Source organism: Pezoporus flaviventris, unplaced genomic scaffold, assembly GCF_033815535.1.
Source record: "Pezoporus flaviventris isolate CSIRO_AGI_PZ_B2104156 unplaced genomic scaffold, CSIRO_AGI_Pfla_v1 ptg000083l, whole genome shotgun sequence".
In the NCBI taxonomy this organism is placed as follows: domain Eukaryota; kingdom Metazoa; phylum Chordata; class Aves; order Psittaciformes; family Psittacidae; genus Pezoporus; species Pezoporus flaviventris.
Genome location: NW_026892631.1, coordinates 12,936,695 through 12,951,073, shown reverse-complemented (window position 1 = coordinate 12,951,073; position 14,379 = coordinate 12,936,695). Strand labels below are relative to the sequence as shown.

The 14,379-nt window shown below is 41.4% G+C and overlaps 1 long non-coding RNA gene across 1 annotated transcript; it reads right to left on the bottom strand.

The window, feature by feature from the left end:
• Positions 1 to 3,319: 3,319 nt before the first annotated feature.
• On the bottom strand, positions 3,320 to 10,415 carry LOC133280528 (uncharacterized). Its single transcript, XR_009747201.1, has 2 exons — positions 10,334 to 10,415; positions 3,320 to 3,830 (listed from the first exon to the last, which is right to left on the bottom strand). It is a non-coding gene; the product is annotated as an uncharacterized LOC133280528 (long non-coding RNA).
• Positions 10,416 to 14,379: the final 3,964 nt, after the last annotated feature.

The following is a 14,379-nucleotide window of genomic DNA, read 5'->3' as shown; positions in this document are numbered from 1 at the left end:
CAGAGGGCAGGTGAGGTGGTCAAAGGCACACGCAGTTTATCATATGGCTCTGTAATTTACTACATGATTATCACAACTACATATTTGGTGTGGGGATATAGATATACATGCACACATGTATACACAGAGCCAAACTTTTTTGGCAAGGGGGCCACACAGTCATTTCAAATTGAGACTCTGGGCTGCACTTGTTCCAGGACTGCTTGTCTGTTGCCAACACACTGAAGCGCCTCAGGCTTCAGTCTGATTCTTTGTTTGCTTGCCCATTAAAGTTCTTATCCCACACTCCCTTTTGGCAGAAAATGTTGTTATTTCTGCTTTATGCTGGCCTAGGCCCTTCTCCTGCCTGTGTTCCTATTAACCTATAGTAGCGACAGCCAGGAGCAAACTGAAGCAGCTGGTTGGAGACGCTACTATCAGACTGCGAAACAGCTGTTGTGCAGAGGGGCCACCCCGAAAAACTTCTCTTACAGCACTGCTGGGCTGGATTTTGGCCATTGCAGACAGGGGATTGGGAAAAGAGGTACTTTCATTTGCAAATATTTAATTGCTGAAAAATGTAGGGGTGTGTGCGGCATCTTTATTGGATGTCACATAGAAGTAATGCTTTCCAGGTATTTTGCTGGCACTTGGTGTCATTGTCATCTCGCTGCCAGCATGCAGTGGCCCCATGTTGCAACTCAGTGTGAAACTGATTTCCAATTTTTCTGTTTAAATTAATATTTACCAGTTGGTTGTTTTTGGCAGACTTTTATTGATAGCATTGATTCAAGAAGAATAGCCAAATTCAGCTCTTGGTTACAGCAGTGTGACATCTGGAGTTAACTCCACTTCTACCAATGTTACCAAGAGACAAATTCCTTCTTCTGTCTTTTTGTAGCATGACATTTGCTCCATCCTTACCTATAGATACGAGCTGGGCTGCAGCTTTAAGTTTGGAAAAATTGATTATCGCTCTGAAATGCACTGATTGGGTACTTCTCCAAGACACTTAATAGTATGTGCATCTTAACCTTCAGGAACCATTCACTTCAGAATACCATTATTATGTGCAGAAATAACTCTTAGGAAAGCAGCATAAATTAGGCTTTCACTATCAGCTAAAAAAAAATAATTATTTGAATGCTTTTGCATCCATCGTCATTCAGGTGAATTAATTACTTCAGAGTTGTTTCAGCTATTCTCAACTAAAGATGGAGCAGAACACTGACCAAGGACAAGGACCTACACTGGGATTTGAATGAACTCAGAGCAAGTGAGATACTTGATGCAGCTGCCGAGTTTTCTGCATGTCCCACTGTGTGGTGGGGGCATGTTGCTTCCTGATCTCTGTAAGTGCACAACAGTCCACACTGCCTGGACTGAATCCACTCCATGTGATATTGATACAAGTAAATACCTCAGCTTTTTCTATGGAAAAGCTATAAAACTGCATGACAATGAGGGTGCAATTGGCATGTGAGCCTGAGCACTGTTGTGTTGAACTCACATTAAGAGCTGTACTTCGAACCACACTCCTGTTTGTCATCTTAAGGGTGGGAAATTGCTGAAAGAACAAAGTCAGCCACCAAGGCTGCCAAGCTAAGTTTGCTGTGACATTGATAAATATTCAAGCCAATGTCTTTCAAATGTTATTGTGAATCACCTTTCCCTCCTTCCTTCCCCTGCTTCAGTCATCTTGCTGGCTCAGAATGTTCACCTTTGTCTCAGACCTCAGCTGCCTTCACTTTATTGCATACGATTGCTATTGTCTTTGTCTCTTTTATCCGCTTCGCTGTGTCTCATTTTCCTAAAGTACCTGGCACCCACTTTTCCATAACACTGTTCCTTTGTTTCAGGAAAACATAATTTCAGGAGGCAGCAGAAATGCAGTTCCAAAGGCCACAGGGTGACATCCTCTCTCACCTGATCTTTATTCATATCAGGCTTTAATGGCATTCTTTTTTCCATTTCTCAAGCACCCTGCAACTCCCTTCCTCCCCGACAGGAAGGCACATTTTATTTCTCATAAAAATGCTTTCTTACCAATCTTCTGTTCAGAAGTTTCAGAGGCCCTTCTGTAAAATGGTGGTTTTCTCATGTAGATGGACCCGTTGACCTGATGGTGGTTTATTACTGTTTGGACATTTTTTCTCCTTCCTAAATTTGGGGGAACTTATACCTTTATGTCATTTCGAATCCTTGTTGTATTGGCTTCAGCAGCAATCTTCCCAAAGTCTGTTTTTCATTTTGAGGTAGGAACAATTGAAAAGTTTCAATATCTGAACTGGTTGGCTTTCTAAAAGTAGTAGATTTAATGCACAGCTAATCTTGTGTTCACGGTTCAGACATAATCTACCTGCCTCAGATATCACCAACAAAAATGTGTAGTTTCTCTCATTTCTACCAAGTCAGGAAAGGATGCTGTTATGCAGTCCTTTATGTACACTTTCTTAGCTCCCCCATGCACTAAAAAAGGGCCCTCAGTCCATTGAAATAATACAAAACCTCAGTTGCTGATGGAAGTGGTATGTGATTTTCTGTGTATATTTTACACCAGAAGGTACGGTGCCTATTGTACATCCCCATTTAAAACTCAAACACAATGGCTCATGCAGCTGGATGGTGACCTGCCAATGAAGTTTAAGACAGCATAGACTTCCACATGAATCTGCAGATTAATGAGACAGAGAACTATCTTCTTTTTTTTTACCCACAAAAGACTACTCGTGCATTCAGAATGTGCTGCAGACTAAAACCAAAGTTCAGCTCGCCGCAGGAGCAGAGAAGAAACACGCACAGGATACACCTCAGAAACAGCCCAGCCCTTATGGAAAATTCCTGTGGAATTTAACACAAAATGATAAGCTTTTTGCAGGGGTTTGGGGTTTTTTTTTGAACCATCCTATAGCTCAGATACGTCTGCTATTAAATTCTATACAAAGGCTCAGAAAAGTTCATATGAAAGATGTAATGCTCCATAGGTTTTATAGTAATTTCTGTTACATTTCTATAGGACCCCCTTGTTTCTATTCCAATTATGTTACCTAGAACTTTTCATAAAAGACCTATGTTATAACAGGCCCTTTCCCTCTCTCTCTGTTTTCCTTTAAGTATAGCAAAATGTGTACAGATGTCTATATTACAGTGTGTGCTTCTTACAACTCCATGATTTTAGGTGTGCTACTACCACATGTGGCAAAGGCATTATTTAACTTTTGGCTACTGAGCTAAGTAAACTTGTAAGTAAACTGTCAAAACCAGGCAAATACAAATAGCAAGTGCCTTCTCATCTTGATTAGGCTCATGAGACAACACTAGTGTGGAAGAGGGGGAAAACTGAGCTTTCAGTCTTTTATTAATGTAATTTTGAAGCAAATCACAAATGATAAGCAGATAGAAACTTTTATTTGTGAATGTCTTCTCAAGACATTATGTTGCAAGATGAAGTAAGTTGTGCAAGGGTTAATTTAGCTCCTCAGATAAATAAAAACGTCTTCAGGAAGTGTTTGGCACATCTTAGCCCCAAAATTCTGCTGTGATTTTTACACATCTGGCCTTCTGGAATACAGCAGCAGTTGTCTTAGGTGCTGATTGAAGCAGCTCCATCAAAATGGGCTGCTTAGCATTTGTCAGTGGACACAAAGATGGCAGGTACTTTAAGGCTGAATAATCAACATTTAACATTTTTTTTAAATGTTTCTTTTCTTTTTCATCTCCTATCAGTGAAAAATTTCACAATTTGGCCTTATCCACCTCTTACCTTCTTATGACTGCACCCAGTGAGCTCCATTAGACTCACTGTTCCTGTGTTCCCACCCCACTATCTCCTGAATAGACTCTGGATCCACCTAGAAAGGAGCACATCATGATGGGAATTTGGACACTGGAGATGGGGACAAGCTGCTTACACTTGGCAAGACCCAGTGTCAGTGCCAGTGGGATGGTGATGCTCTCAGGAGGGTGGCTGTGACAGCCTGATCACAAGTGACCCAGACTCAGAGCAAGTTAGGTTTAAAAAGGAACATCTAATTTAACTCAGCAGAGGCTCAGAGAGCAGAACTCTGCACAACCTTTCACCTGCCTCTTCCTCATCCTTGGCCTTGATACAGAAAGCTGAAAGAGTTTAGTGGTGTCCTTGGCAGTGCTGGGGAACAGTTGGACTTGATGATCTTAAAGGTCTTTTCCAACCTGGTTGATTCTGTGATACCTTTATAACCAGAAGGTGGTAATACACCATGGAAAGATAGTTCAGACTATTGCCTAAGCTAACAATGAAAGGCCAAATGAATTTAAAATGGAGTGGAGAAATGACAGTGATATCAGTTGAATTTTTCATTGTAAAGGTCACCTAGTTAACTATAACTATAACAATAATGCGTTCACTAGTCCCTGTTTGTCACAGTCATGGCTTCAAATACAAAACTGCCTTCACAGATGCCACTCAGAGAGAAGGGGGCTGCAAGAAATTCCATATGACCTTATGATGAGCAATACAAATTACAGTGGCCAAAGATGCTGTCTAAGAAATGGCTTTCATTACTCAGTTTTTACATGCACAGAGGGCAGTGATCAAAGTAAGTAATTTGACATCTATAAAGGCAAATGCTGGGTATAATAAGAAATGTATAGAAGACTAGAAGTTGAAGTAATTGAACCAGTGAAGGTCCCATGGTCTATTATTTTTTTCCCTTCTATGAATTTCATAGAGTAACCATGTTTTAATCTTAAAGAGGCAGATGGAAGCATAAAGCAAAGTGACAGGCTTTAGATTATCAATTTGATAACAGTATTTTTAGTTACTGATTCTTGACACAAGGATTACCCGTGCCAGCTTTTGTGGCTTGAAGAGGTCCCAGACAGATTTGTTGAAGTCAAAATGGCTTTAAGAATGACTCACAGGAAAAACACAAATTACAGCCATCCTCCCTGAGATGAGTAGCTTGATTTGTTCAGCAACTATTTTGTGTCAGTTTTGACTCATCAAGAGCTTCTTTAGCTCACGAGGATGCCTTTGATGCCGTAAAAAGATCTCTGAATACATGAATCACAATTCAATACCATGCGAAGCATCATCAGATGTCATATAAAAGGATAAGTTCAAACACCCAAAGTGTTTATGTGGAGAATGTATCCACTTAGTTTTACTATCAGATGTTTATTTCATTCCTGAGACTACACTACCTTGTCTTGCCACTTTCATGATTGTTTCAATTTATCTAGTTTCTGCATATCTTTGAGTTTTTACTTCTCATTTTCCACAGAACTCCCTTGAGAAGCAGCTTTGCACTGATTTTCTTTCTTTCTTTCCTTTCTTTAAGAAAGTTCTGTTTCTCTGGATTTTCTCTGAAGATGTTTGGAACTGACGAGCTATGATTTCAACACTGCTTCCCAGACTGACTTGAGCAGTAGAGTCTCAGTCACATCACAAGTGTTTGCTGAAGCTGGTACGATGGGTCCAGCTGAACAGTTTTCAACTCTTAATCCTGTAATCCTAATGCATGTTCTGCTTTCTGCCCTTCTTTTGATCATTTAAAATCCTTCTTGAAGTATAGACAAGCCCTACTCCTCTTCAAGCAGTGCAGGAAAAGTACCATACTAATGTTTGGGGATACTGATTTCTGTTTCTGATTTCCTGTTGTTTGAAGAGGTCCTGACCTTCTGTTAACACAGTCATTTTCTGGGACAGAGTTCATGGGTGATATATTTGTCCACGCACTCCGATGTATTTTTACTTCCATTTCATATTTGCACCAAATCCTTGGGTGAATCTAAACCCAGCTATATTACCCAAATCTGCTGCTGAATAACCTCATTTCCTCTCTTACATATTGTAATTTTCCAAATTGTTGTCTTAAAGAGCATTTTGTTTTCCATCCAGTCAATCATGTGTGCTGCACTGGTCCCTCTACATGCCTGGGCCCTACAGTCCGTTTACCCTGTGCAGTCCAGGTGCTCCACCACATGTATGGAGTCTGACAACTCCCAGTCCCACGTAGCCTTTCTTTTTCACCACATTCACTGACTTCTTAGTGACATAAACCTGCAGTCACATTTGAAGCTAAATGTTCCCCTGTTTTTTTATCACTACTATTATTGTTATGGCCAGTCTCTTAATTCTGAAAGCTAATAAGCACTAATAACAGGCAAGGAAGAAACAAGTATTTCATAGAATCATAGAATGGCCTGGGTTGGAAGGGACCTTAAGACCATCCAGTTCCACCCCCCTGCCACGTGCAGGGACACCTCAAACTAGACCAGGTTGCTCCAAGCCCCATCCAGCCTGGCCTTGAACACTGCCAGGGATGGAGCATTTACCATTTTCTTGGCCAACCTGTTTCAGTGCTCGTATCTATGAGACTTTCACAGTGTAAATTTCCACAGTGCTAAATATATGAAATCCCTGATCCATTCACTGGCTCTGTTCTGGACTGCTCCAAGTACGTCCCCAAAACAGTACCTGGGCAGTCTGGCAGATGTTTTCCTCCAGAAAGCATTCCCTAAGCCATTATGGACAGGAGTGCACATGCTCCCCACCCCTCAGGCCAGATCTGTGCCCCACATCCTCTCCTAGCAGGAGGGTAGACTCAGCCAGCAGCTAACAGCATAGCTGCCAAACCCATTCCAGATCCCAAGTACATGGTTAAGGTGCAACTTCTGTTTAGGTAACTACTTTGCCAAGTGTGAGTGTAACATAGTAGCACGTGGCCTGACACCCATCTTCCTATTAACCTAAAAGAGGCACAAGTCTACTTTCATTTAAAGCAAAACTCCCAGGGTATTTTTTTTCATTCCCCACTAAGCAGTAAGGATCCCAAAAAAGCAAAACCAGCACCAAAAAGAAATCTTGCAAGGAGTAAGAAATCCTCAAGTTATTGATTATAAAAAGAATAGGCTGCATGTGGCTTCATTTTCAGATGCAGACTGTACCCACAGCTCTTGCTGGTACCAAATGCAAAGCTGGGAAAGCACTGTGTTTCTTTATAGGAAAGCACTGTATTTCTGTATAAACACACATATGGAGGGCTTCCAGCTGCTGCTGGCATGATGCCTCTCATCATGAGGTCGCTTACAAAGATTTAGTACTTTGCTGGACCAGAATTCATCTTTGAAGAAGTGAAAGTGCCTGTCACCTGATGCTGGATGGTGACTCTTCTCTCAGTAAAAGCCTGTGTATTCTCAGCTTCCATCCATGTAGAAAAGCAGGCACAGAAGGAAAAGAAGAAGAGGTGGTTGACATAGAAACCCCCAACTATGTGCACGTGAATTAGCCTGCTGAAAGATGGGCCCTTCAGTCAATATGGAACACCAGAAAAGGGAATAAGAAGAAGCTGGCACTCCCTTCTACCTGGAGCATATTTAAGGAAGGCTTTTTGGTTTCCAGAATCCATTTATTCAATGCTTTTTAGAGCACTGGGTGCAGCTAAATCATTCATGAAGTTAAAGTGGGCTGGGATGTTAAGGTAAAAAAGTAAGAGCAATACTAATAATAATTAAGGAGATGCTAAAGATAGAGAAGAATGAACTCTTTCTTTCCCCTTCTCTCTCCTTCCAGCTATGACTTCTTTTTGTAGGGGCAGAGATTAGAAGGAGGAACAGTGGTTTGCAGCAAAAGGAAGAAAAAGGGGATTTATGACACATAGAATATCGAAGCCTAAGACATCTGCATATCCAGCAAGGCAAAACCAAAACAGGACAACAAATAAAAGAGTATTTGAAGTACATCATATGCAGAAGAAATCCCAGCAATGGAATTAGCCAGTTACCAGATGAAGGCAGTAAAAAGCCATATTCAATAAACATGTCTCTCCTAGACCTGGAAAAAGTAAGATGACAGCAGTATCATATCAGGCAGCCAAAGCCTTTTCAGTCCATTAGTAACCAAATAGGATGTTAAACATCTACTTGTGATAAAAACCTGTAATTCATCAGGCCCAGATAACTTGCACCTGAGGAGTCTCAAATAGTTGCTGGAGGAGATTCTTCCTTCCACACGTTAATTTTTAATGGGTCTTGAAATAATATAGAAATTCCAGAAGACTGGAAGAAGACTGATGTTTTGCCAGTATTCAGCAAGGACAAACATGATGACCTTGGTAAATAAAAGCCAGCTAACCTAATATCAAACTGGAGGGGAGATGAGGGGGGAGCTAAATAATAGAATATGGGATTCAACTGATAAAGAATGAAAGGACAGGAAGCAATTAATGCCAGTCAGCATGGGTTTATGGAAAACAGGTCTTGTCAGACAAACCTGATTAGATTACAAATTTGGCTGAAAAGGTAACTGAGACATTTGTAAGGCATTTGATGGAATTTTGCAAAACATTCTAGGTGAAAAGAATACTGTGCAGTCTTGTTGACATACCCACTAGCAGAACAGTGGTCTTATTAAGTGGCAAAACTCAAAAATGAGTTATCACTGGGAAGTCATCACTGAATAAAAAAGCAATATGTATATAGATGTGGTGTTACATCTCTATACGGCATTGTGACGTTACTGAAACGCCGCACAGTTTCAGTGACCATCTGTTATAATGAAGCTGAAAAAAAAGCAGTTGTTTGGAAAATAGCCGCAAAAATCATTTTTAGAACTGAAGAAAATGCCTTATCATGAGAACTTTAGAGAATATGGAGAGTTTGCTTGATTACAGTGTGTAAATACCTCCATCAGCAGAAAAGCAGCTCACTACTTTGCTTTTCCAGCACCCCCAGTGAGCTGGGACAAAAAAGGTATACAGTTGTAGGGCCCAGGTCACCCTGAAGGGTTTCTCCACATCAGTAGCAGAAAAGATTAAGCATGGCCTGGTGACAATGGGGTGTCCCTCATGTCAGGGGGGGTGCCTGACCTACCACACACGGCAGCACTCATGTAAGCCGTCCACATCTGTGAAGGCTCCAAGACTTTTCTTTTGCGTGTAACCTGTCTCCAAGTAAAAGGGCAGATAAAATGACCCTGGATAAGTCAGGAAATGTCCTGGCCAATTATCTCAGGGAGTCTCAAGGAGTTATCAGAGGATCAAAGACCCTTCTCTAGTCTTCAACGCAGAAAAGTTGTAGCTAGACAACAAAAGCAGAGGCAGGGCAAGAATGTGACAACTTAATGAAGCTATAGTAGCACCGGGTAAGATCCTCAGCTTGAGCAAGCAGGTGCTGTTCCTTCAAAGTCAGTTGGAGAGATGCTGAGTTACACCAGTGGAGAATCTGACATCTTATATTTTTTAGTTTGCTGGAGTCCTGCCGTGGCTCCATAAGCAAAGGTTAATGCAGGTCTGCCAGGGGCAGGCTGGAGTTACCACAGAATGGCAGTTGTGAGGTTGCTGATTCTGATAAAAGCAAATTGTGAACTGCAAGCATCTGAGTGTTGAGTGTCACATTCACACCTAACAGCTGCCCTTGCCTGTTCCCCACAGTCATCCAGTTTTGTCATCGTGATATGTTTCTGAAACCGCATTTGTGCTGCTGTCAGTTTTTGTCTCAGGAAATTTGTGTACAGCCTTTCTGTAATGACACACTAAAACTGCTTGTAAACATCAAATGAGTAGATTAAAATATATTTAAACCAAGCAAATCACTTCCATATATTAGGCAGAAATTTGAGTCTTTTCTACTTCTAAGTCTGCACTGTCCCCCTTTAAAGACTTGCAGTAGGGATGTTAATATTTACATGGGTGAGGGCAGTGAAAAGTTTGTTCCTTTCCTGAAAAAAGTGAGAAGCCTCCTTCTAGATCTGTGAGTCTTTCCCTATCACAAATGTCTCCAAAGAGAAAAGCCAGACAGAAGCCCTGATTCTCTGTTTCCACCAGTCCTCTCAGGTCAGGAACATCCTGACTATCAACAGAGACAGGGCATCTCTGGAGCATTTTTGTCTGTGTATCAGGATTGGGCAATGTCAATACTATCAACATGTCAACAATCCACGGCAGAGATGTGCAAGATTACACAAGGACAGGTTTTGAATGTCAAGTCCAGGTCCCTCTAAGGCTGGGAGCACGCCCGCCTGAGAGACACACTGGTGACACCCTCTGCTTGCAGCCCCTACTGAATTCTGAACTCATTGTCGTCCGTGAACTCCCACCTCACAGCTTATTTCCTAAAAGTGATGAACTGCACTCTTCCTCTTTGAAAGGCAGCATTTCCCAGCTCTTGCTGGGATTTTTTTACCATCACACTTAATCCCTGGTTCACAAAGAATAATGTAGATTTACACTCATCTGCTGAAAAGATGCAAATCTCTGAACCCATAGATTGCCAAGATGCAAGAAACAGATGCCTAGCTACAGCAGGAGAGCATAGGGAGAGCTGTGAAATCTGCCCACAAAGCCTCTTAAAGCACCTTACACTTTTTTGTTACCTGGACTGCAGCATGGGATATGCTTCCGTCTGTCCCAGCTATGTTGCTGTCGGTACCTGCACTGGCCAGCTGAAAGCAGCTCATGGTACCAATAGTTCTGGGGGGGAAAAAAAGACAAGGTTAGGAAACCTCATCTCTCTGGAAATCATTGCATTAAATATAGAAAAGTTAAATATACATTCAATATACATTTTCCTTTGTCCTTTCTCTTCCCATAGGCTGCTGGCCTATGATTGCTCCTTGTACCTACCCTGGAGCTGATTTTATTGTTTATTCCTAGCTCAGCCTCCAGTTTGCTCAGGGCCCTGTGTCTTAGCGAGTGACTCCCCGCTCCCTTTCCAAGTTCAGAACCTTTCTGGCTAAAGTCTCTGGTGACACGTAACACAAAAAGACAGCTCTGAGCACAGGGCATGCAGCCGTTCTGCAGAGTACAGTCTGTGGTGCGGCGGTCCCGCTTCTGGAAGGTTAAGTGATTAAGCCTAACAGTGACTAACAGGGGTGGATCTTTTCCTGTCAAACACACACAATTTTCCAGAGAGCAGCTCCAAGGTTGTGAGTGAAGGTGAACAGCTCTACTTCTAAAGACTCCTTAATTTTAAGGAATTCAAAGAGCAGGCATGACACTTTGTTCTGCGACTTCCTTAAACCTATACCCTACTTCACATCCTTTCATCAGCTTTCATATCTAAACCAGACGTAATGGAAGTTAAAAAAAGACCGAGAAGATGAGAAGTACAAGTCTCTGCAGATGTGAGGGTATAATTTAGCAAAGTATCATTTTATCACCCAATCTTGCCAGGTCCTCAACACATCCTGTGGGGTATGGACTCCCCTGCCTATCCTGTGAACAATGGGGAGTGAGAGCACTCCAGTCTTTTTCTGGTTGCTTTCAAGCAAGTTTCAGCTCCCTGGTGTTGGCTATTTTTTCAGCAGTTGTATGACTATTGATATATTCAAGGCTAAAGCCTTGAGAATCTTCAGGAATTTATTAACAAGTCTGTGTTTTGCAATAAACAGTATTTATATAGGCATTCAAACTGATCCGTAAAAACCCATGTTCAGATTCGCTGCTGATGTGTAAAACCACAGATGAAATAGGGAGATCCAAAAAGTGTATGTTTTATTTACAGGTTTTGTATAAATCCAGAAAAAGGGGGGCAGGATAAATATACCAACAAAGTAGTTACAAAACTGTTTTCATTAATAACTTATCAAAGCAGTTTTATTTCTTGAAATCATCCAAAGTAAGCTAAAAGCTATGAAGGCAGCTGGTTGAATATCTCCTGGAGGGTTTGAATGGGGCTGCAGGCCGGTGCTGAATTTTACTCTGGTGAATAAATTCCTGATTATCTCTTAGAAAGCAACTTTTTCCAGGGTGGAATAAAGCCTATTTAGTAAATTATTATTTTGTTTTTAAAACTAAATGACTGTTTATTAAAAAAGAGAGCTACTGAAATGCAGATTTTTCCTCATTACCTGAGGCATAATCAAATTGTCAGCTGTTCAACAGGGGTGATAATGTGGAACAGGAGTGTGATAACATTTGCCATCATCCCAGCTGGTTCCCCCCAAAAGACACCTCCTCCCAAGCTTCTTACCAGTGAACCTACATGATCTTGTAGAAGCCTATGGCCCAGCACAAGGTATGGTTCAGAAGTGATCTGATAATTCATATGAATTGTTAAGACTTCTTTTATTTGGACACAACATTATTTGAAACAGAAATGAAATCCTGACTCCATTACAGAAAGTAAGAATTTGTCATTGCCTTCAGTGTGACCAGGATTTCACTACTGAAGTGCATAATGCTGTGTTGCCTGATTTCAGATGCAAATGCCGAACCATTTCATGTCACCACTATCTATAATTGCTAAAAAAGCTGAGAACTTTTCAAAACTATGGCGGTGCTGGGATAAAGGTTGAACTTCATGATCTTAAAGGTCTTTTCCAACCTGGTTGATTCTATGATTCTATAATGTTATAACAAGATCCAGTAGCTGAAAAGACAACAGGGCATATTAAGGCTAGAAATAAAACACGTGTGTTCAGTAGGTTTGGGTTTCTTTTTGTAAAACCACTTATTAAGGACATTTTAAAATCAAGACTGGCTGTTCTTAGTCGTAGAAATGCCTACAATTAAGAGTCCAAACCTTTAAGCCAGACATCCACGATCTATACTGAACTGTAAGATGTAGAGTCCTTGCACTCAAGATACGGTACTTGGTTAATCAATTAGATGCTGCTTTCATTATTCTAACTGGATACATCAATTCCATCCCTGCTGTCCATAGATCTACAGTGGGTCATGATTAACATTTAGCTCAGTGGTAGAGGGTGATGTTTTTTATGTTTTTCAGTGAATGCTCTCACTTTCCTTGTTAAAAAAGTGATGGTTTAACTAATTCAAATAATTCTGGTCCAGAAAGAGATGTTATTTTTGCAGTGGCTGCAAGTTTCATCATGTTCTGTGTACGAGAACATCAAAGATTTTAAAGATATGGATATAAAATGCATTAGTTATATGGGATAATAAACTGTTAGGGCCTTGAGGCAGGAATAGGCCTTAATTTTCCCTGGCCAGCCTCCTTGGGGATCCCCACCTGCAGCAGCATCTGCAATGAGGCAGCATGAGATGTGCTATGCTTTTGCAAACTGAATTTTGCACACTTTCTCTCCTGTTATTTTAGTGTTTATTCTTCTACTTAGTTGGAATTATGCAGCGAGACAGACTGGGTTGGAGTATTACTATAGAATAGCTACAGACTACTACTGCTGTTTTAATTGAGGACTAGATTCTCAGCTCAGCAACACAAGAGCAGCTTTAGCAAAATGAATAGCTCTGTCACAAGCTGCACCATTGATAAGATCAGAATCAAGTCCTTTCATCTTGATCCTACTGGATCCACTTTTATTTCACTTTCATTTAGTGACATTCTCAAAGCACTTTTGCAAGGTAATTTCTTTTTAAGTTTGCTTCTTCAACATACTTCTTTCTACTTTATGATTTCCTTCCTCATGGAAATTCTGAGCCTCAAATTTCAGTGTATTTAGTCAAAAAGGAGCTTGCCAATGATTTTCTGCCCAAAGAATGTAACACAAAACTACATACACAGATACTAATAGCAGAGATCACAATCTGTGGATGCTTACATCAGTCTACACTGCTTGTGCACTACAAGTGACATCAAAACTATTTTCATTCACTTTCATGTCATTTCATTCACGTGCACTTGTATTTCTGACAGGAATACTCTCTTAGGGCTGTATCAGGGTGTTCTAAAACTGATAATTACATGCAAAATAGGCACAAAGCTGTAGCACTTAATACAGACAGCTTTACGGGTTTCCCTTGGGTTGCATTGGGATTTGAGTAATAGATTCATTCAGTTCTAGCATAGGAATTCATACTTTGTAGAAATTCAGTATTTTCTTATTGTTGGAGGGTTTTATTTACAGCATGGCTGTTGCTGGCACATTCAGACCTTGTTGTTTTGTCCCTTTGCTGGTTGACTGATTTATTATAATGAGAAGCCCATTGTATGACAATTTTCCCTTAATTCCACAGGATATTTTTGGCTCAGACTACAGGATATTATCCTACCATACTAGGAGGGAATGGTCAGCCTTCCAGCCCTGAGCAGTAACCAAGCTCTGGCATCCGCAAGGCCTGGACAAGGCCCTGGCCTAATGCTCAGGGTAGCCCAACTGCAGCAGGGTGGGCTGGCCTCCTCCATAGGCCATTTGCCCACCCCGCCATCTCCAGTGGCCTTGCTTCCTCACGTCACCCCAGGAATGGGTCACAGAATCAATAGGGTTGGAAGGAGATCTAGTCCAAGCCCTCTGCCAAGCCAGGGCCACCTAGAGCAGGTTACACAGGAACCCAGGTCCACAACCCCTCGGCAGCCTGTCCCAGCGCTCTGCCACCCACGAAGTAAGTTCGTTCTTCCTCATACTGAGGTGCAGCTTCTCCCTCTGCCCTTACAGCCCTGCAGCAGGTGGTACAAATCAGGAAGGGCGGTGGGGAAACCTGACAATCACAGGACTTA